The sequence below is a fragment of the Eurosta solidaginis genome, chromosome X, assembly GCF_040869045.1.
Source record: "Eurosta solidaginis isolate ZX-2024a chromosome X, ASM4086904v1, whole genome shotgun sequence".
NCBI lineage: Eukaryota > Metazoa > Arthropoda > Insecta > Diptera > Tephritidae > Eurosta > Eurosta solidaginis.
The window spans coordinates 168,907,063-168,914,132 of NC_090324.1; the positions used below are offsets into that span (position 1 = coordinate 168,907,063).

The window sequence follows — 7,070 nt, forward strand, 5'->3', positions numbered from 1 at the left end:
GGTGTCACATCGGATATAGTTACAAAGCGTTGCACCAGCTTAAATAGCAGCGGCGAGACGATGTGTAGCTATGCCGAGCTAAATAATTTAAGGCCAAGTTTCAACCCGGTAATGTATGCACATTGAGTTAGCCGTTAGCCAACGTTCCTCGCACCGTACCTACAAATTGCCTCTTTCAGCTTGGAAAATTTTGTGGGCCAAAATCCAAGAAAATCATTGCTCTGGGTTACATGCATAAAGTTTCGTGGTTTAGGAGCCAGAAATTTTTTCATTTAATACTCACCCTGAGTCCCCCTGTCCAGGCTATATGCTTGCTCTAAAGAGAAATCGGTTCTGTTCTCCATGACAAAGGCCGCACAATCTACAACATCGCTTTTTCTATTGACGTATTAAAGCCGCTCTCAACATCCCACCAACATTGTTAACGGTTATGAGCGTTTTGCCGACATAGCAAAACGTGATTAAGTGCTCAAAAGTCTCGCTGTCGCTCTTTACGTAAAGAGAACCCGTATGCCAAAGCGTCAGCCTAAGTAGTAAGAAAAAAAATTTTTTTTTTTCGCATTTATTATGGTTTTAGCTAATGGATTTTCGCAAAACCTACCTTGTCGAGTGGCGGAATCAATTTGCTGGTAGAAACCATTGAAGCAATCGCGGTTCGACGACTCGAACTCGGTTATCGGTTTCCACGACTACGTAAAGCATGATTAAGTACTGAACGAATGTCGGTTATGTCGATGGGCTCCCCCAACAAACATGGCATCGCGTGCTGCAGTCCCATTACCCGATTTTGCGTATTATGTTAATAACGAGAGACGAAGTTCAACTGGGTTTAAAAATTAAAAAAAAAAAACAAAAAAAACCATTACCAACATGGGAAGTTTGTGAAATCAAAATTTTTTACATTTTCGTCATGGCTATGTTGACGCGTCGCGCTTCTCCTGGCTCACCAAAAGTTTTACGTTTCCAAAACTGTATTTCCTTTCTGTGGCAGCCACTACAATCTGTATCAACGCAAACACACCTAATACAACGCTAATCGACTCAAACAGGCAGTATCGATTGTTTTACCAATGAATTAGTAATCGCAGTACAAAGAAGTGGGATGAGCTAAGAAATTCGCTGCTTAAGAATATCAACTCGAGCCGGAGCATCGATTTGATCTGATCGTAAAAAGCAATTTGGCCAATTGTCATTAGAACACCCCTTCCAGTGGCTGTTGTAGCACCAGAAAATAAACGCGCAAAACCTTCATGCCGATAAACTTTGATTAAACGATCAAAAGCATTTTTATAGTTCCTGCGTTGCTCGGGTGGTAATTTAACATCATTTTGCATACGAACGTTCACCATATCAGCTGGTGTGCCAACAATACCGCCTGTGGTGCCTGCTAAACCAGCTAAGGTGATTTTACCAAGGAATGTATCGGTATTGATTTGTTGCTTGCCTGCTTCATATATGCCGAAACGAGTCATCGAGTACGTCATCTGACGTAGGATGGATGCAGATAAGCCATTGTACAAGGCTAGGACACCTTGTTCTCGTACCACTTTTGCAGTAACTGTAAAACAGATAATTTGCCTTGCTGTGTCTGTAACGTAACTTTAACTAAATCTAGTGGATGTGTACAAGCAGCGCCAGCGCTAGCAATACCACCAAAATACCATCGACCCTGACGCTGTGTATTTATACTGGACATGTTGTTGGTATGAAGAGTTTATAATTAATTATTAAAAAGACAGATTCTGGGTGGGTTTGGTCCAGACTTGTGCTTTTACAAAACAGATTAACGTTGTATTTTTTGTTGTTGAGTATTTTGCTCCAACATAATCCATGCTCGCTTGCCAAATATATGTATTACAAAACTATTATATTTGTACTGAACCTATCCAGCGCATATCACAAAAAAAAAAAAACAAACTTTCAACCTCTCATAGGCCATTGTAAGTACACGATTTTCACGTATCGTTTTCGTATATTGTGGATGTTTGCGTACTCTTCGCCCAAGAACAGTTTTTGAAAGATCAAACTTTTGTGCGGCTTTTCGCAAACTCATACCTTCTATGACTGCTTGTACCGCATAATATAACGAATCTACAGGTGTTTTTGTTACCGGTGCACAAGCAACAGCAGCACCAGCAGCATTCAAGGGTTCATAAGTGTCATCAGTCTTTACTGCTGAAATTGGATCAGCAGTGGGATCAAGTGCGTTATACAAGGATTGGTGATGGTGGTGCTGCTGTTACAGTTTTTTATTTTCTGTTGTTCTAATTGCCGATTTATATGGACTTATTTCAGTTTGGGTGTATTTAGACGTAAGCTATGTTTTTTAAAGAAGTAATGAGCTGAAACGAAACAAAAGAATAAAAAATTAGTATATTTATAAAATTATAAAAAAGGAACGATACTAGTATACTTACCCATCATACGTTTTTCTTCATAATGAAAATTCATTCAAAAATGTCTGTATACTCATTTCCATGAATGAATGACATTTTGAATGAACGAAACAAGGGTGCCAGTCGATGACATTTGCTTTTGTCTTTTCTTACGCCGTAAACAGATTCGCCGCGACCCCATGGGATTACAAGTCGGATCTGCGGGAGCAAAAAAAAAAAAAAAAAAACTCGAGTGTTAGTACCTAAACAACTTTATTTTGGTTCCGATAAATGGAAGGTTTGTTTTAGTTTGACAATTTGGTGCATAAAAACACAATCAAAACCGACTTTCTTGTGAGAAAAAAAAGTGAACCACTCGAGACCGAAGTAATTCTCCCGGTTTATTTGCATTGTTTTCATTGTTAAAAAGGTTAGTGCAAAATCAAAATGTAAAACATAAACAGAAACATGTCACACTCAATAGTGGTCTAGCTGCCTCATTCCAATGAGTGGAAGAGTTATCAGCTGACAGCTCTACAAGTTGCCACACTCGATAGTGTAGCCTATTCCCGCCAGGCTTGTGTTGAAATCAACAAATACACCACAATTTGTGATTCTCACACAACATGGCCCAAATCAACACAAAGAGTGTTCCCAGACAGCGGATAAAGGCCTCTTTCCATCTGTCGCACATGTTATCTGCACGACGTCATTTGATTAGTCATTTTACAGTCATTCATAGGTTATATTCATAGTCACATTTGCATGGGCGTGGGTAAGTTTTGTGACCAAATTTTTGTAGGGCAATTACAAGGAGCCGTGAAAATACATGGGTAACTCGTGATACCATAGGCTACATATTGCCTGTATTAGGCAAACACCAAAGAATATAGTTTGTTTTCAGTCTATATTCAATAATTTGTTAGTTTAAATTGTTTAATTTAAATTGACTGCTTTCAATATCAGAATTTCATTATGATGAGAATATTTACCAAAACTAAAGATACCTTTAGGCGTATCTCAATAAAATTATATAAAATATAACAGTGGTTTCAACCACTACAACCACATCATTACATCGGCAGAATAACTTAGCCAGGTTATTCATCCCAAATAAACCCTTAACCCGAGTACGCCAACCACCAACCAGCCAATAAGTTACCCGTACCCGCTCATATGCCACCAAACCCCCTGGAGTCCAAACAAGTAATAACAAATTCCCGTTCCAGAATGACGGGCTTCTCAGTCAAACGCAACAAGAAGGAGAAACGCGTTGACTCCTTCACCGTCTCCTGCCGGTTGTGCCATAAGAATCACGACATACGACTATGCCCGCTGTACAGGGGAATGTCGGCAGAAGAACGCCTCCGGGCCGTCCTCATACACCGGCACTGCCCTAATTGGTTATTGCCGTTCCATCGGCTGGAAATATGCCCCAGCCGCGACCGTTGCCACCGATGCCAGGAGCCACACCACACTACCCTGCATATAGAGGATGAGCAACCGCAGCCACGCCCTACCTACCACGACGAGCACGACGAGGAAGCAAGCGCCGACGAAGTGCTCTCCATTCATATCACGGAGGATACCCGATCATGGGCACAACAAGTAGCAGATGAGGAGGAAGAGATGGAGGAGATCGCCCGAAGTGATGCAGCCTTAGCCATCGCCCCAACGAGCAGTGGAGAAGCACGATCCTTCCGACCACTGCTTCAGCACGAGAAGCAGAAAACTAATCAGAGACACATGGAACACGGGGATGGCGCGGAGACACGTGCTTTCCGCCCATCGCACCGCAATGCCAGTAGGCGCCGGGGCGGCGCGGAGCCGCGTCCGTTCCGCTCGACCCGACGCTCCACTGGCAGAGCGGCCCCGTATCAACCATGCAAGGAGGGTACCACAACCACCCTCGCGCGCCAAACAACAGCCGGCTTCAGAAGTGGTCGACTCCGGGACAATTTAGCGGCACCGACTATAACTCGAACATTGATCGCCATCGCGCCGACAGCCATAGTCCGAATTGAGGCAGGATGCCGTTTACACCTGGTCCGCGCCCTGTTAGATGCCTGCGCTCCCACCAGCATTATCGATGCCAATTTGTGCAAGGATCTACACCTGGAGCGTAACAATACCGCACGTCTTTCGAGGTGCACCATCGTTCTTCGAGGGAAGTATGGGGTAGCGGGAAAGATCACGACCCAAGCCACCGTAATAGCAAACTATGCCAGATTAAACCCCACGGCAAATATGGACCCGTCGGTAGCGGGCTTATTCCAGTTCATGAAGCTGACCGATCCGACGTTTTACCGATCGTCGCCAGTGTAGCTCACTTTGGGCGCCGACGTCTACGCCAGTATTATGGTCGGCGGCACACCCGCGTCGACTGTCGGCGGGCTCCTCACCCAAGCCACAATTTTCGGCCTCGTCGTGTCCGGAGCCCACCCACTATAAAAACTTTAACTATACCACAAGGTGCATTTTAAAACCAAGCAACCCCATGTACATGAACACTAACTTTTCCCTTTTTTATTCACAGCTCCGCCCAGAGAGGCTGCATTAGTGGAGACCGGGAGTTCACAGGAGATTACATTGGCATTTTTTCATAGTTGCTTATCTGAACAATCGGTTGTATGAGATATATACTATATAAACCACCGATCTCAATGATTTTTTCAGACAACAATATAAGCGGGGTCGCCCCTCGGCAGTGTCTGGCAAGCGCTCCGATTGTATTTCTGCCATGAAAAGCTCTCAGTGAAAACTCATCTGCCTTGCAGATGCCGTTCGGAGTCGGCATAAAACATGTAGGTCCCGTCCGGCCAATTTGTAGGGAAAAATCAAGAGGAGCACGACGCAAATTGGAAGAGAAGCTCGGCCTTAGATCTCTTCGGAGGTTATCGCGCCTTACATTTATTTTTTTAATATAAAGACACCCGCTCACCAAATTTTATCAAGATATCTCTAAAATTGAGGGACTAGTTTGCATACAAACAGACAGACGGACAGACATAGATGGCTAAATCTCCTCAGCTCTTCATCCTGATTATTTCGGTACACTTAATGGTGGGTCTATCTATTTTCTTTTAAGGACTTACAATTTTGGGTTTCGTGACGAAATTAATATACCATTTCATTTTCTTGAAAGGTATAAAAATAGGTAGGTACTTTGTGTGAGGATGCAAAGCTTCACGTTTTTTGTGGTCTGCATGTAAAAACTATGACTACGAATCACGTATTTCAAAAATATATGACGTAAACGTAACTATTTGATGAAATTTGATGAATTTTGAAGCTTCTAGCCGTAAAAAAGGGGCAAAAATGACAGTTTATATCGGGTGTATAATATATAAACCACCGATCTCTATGATTTTTTCAGACAACAATATATGCTATATACGTAAGCATTTGGTGAAATTTGAAGATTATTGCTGTTAAAACTGGGCAGAAATTGCGCAAAGTTTCTTATCTGAACAATCGGTTGTATGAGATATATACTATGTATACCACCGATCTCAATGATTTTTTCAGACATCAATATATGCTATACACGTAAGCATTTAGTGAAATGTGAAGCTTCTAGCTGTAAAGTGGGGCCGAGAACGCAAAAAAAATATATATACTATATATATATATTATATATACCATCATATATATATTATACATACCACCGATCTCTATGATTTTTTGACACAACAACATATACTATATACGTAAGCAATCGGTGAAATTTGAAGCTTATAGCTGTTAAAATGGGGTAGAAATTGCGAAAATATATATATATATATATTATATATATACTATATATACCACCATATATATACTATATATACCACCCATCTTTATGATTTTTACAGACAACAATATATGCTATATACGTAAGCATTTGGTGAAATTTGAAGATTATTGCTGTTAAAACTGGGCAGAAATTGCGCAAAGTTTCTTATCTGAACAATCGGTTGTATGAGATATATACTATATAAACCACCGATCTCAATGATTTTTTCAGACAACAATATAAAGACACCCGCTCACCAAATTTTATCAAGATATCTCTAGGGTAGGAGTGACGACGAAGGTCGTCATGGTGCGAGGGACGCGACAGGTGCGGAGAGTGCTCCGAAGCAGGTCGCTGCCAGGCGGGAAAGCTCCCGGCGGGTCAAAAGGGCTGATCAGACGGATCAGCGGAGGGGTTTGGTTTCAAACCCCGTAGGTACGGGTAGTTCGGGTAGTGGAGGGGTGTCAAAACCGACACCCAATGCAGGCCCATATGGGGCTGTGACATGGAAAGGCAGAGGTCCGGCGGATGCGACGGACCAGCCCAGTACTAGTAAGGAAGCCCTGTCGCGAGGAGCTTTCCCATCGGGAGCCCTGGGGTCGAAGCCTGCCGGGAAAGGTAGGCGATCGACGCCGCGTAAGAAAGCTCTGGGTGATCTGGCTGAGAAGATCCTGGAGCGCTACGGCGGAAGGGATGCAGCTCAGATTTCTGAGAAGCATTCCCGGACGCTGGAGTGGGCCAGGAGCGTCGTAGCTTGCGACGACCACACACCGGTGTCGAACGATGCGGGTGAGCAGCAGGGTTTGGGGGCTATAAAGCGGCAAAGGTCGGATGAGCGGAATGCCTCAACGACAAAAGGGCACGAGGAGGTGGGGACGCAATTTCGTTTATCAAAATCGCTAAACGAGCGGGCTCCATCA

General features: G+C 43.2%; 1 pseudogene; it reads right to left on the reverse strand.

Moving 5' to 3' along the window:
* Positions 1-1,064: 1,064 nt before the first annotated feature.
* Positions 1,065-1,696, reverse strand: LOC137235245 (mitochondrial dicarboxylate carrier-like; annotated as a pseudogene).
* Positions 1,697-7,070: the final 5,374 nt, after the last annotated feature.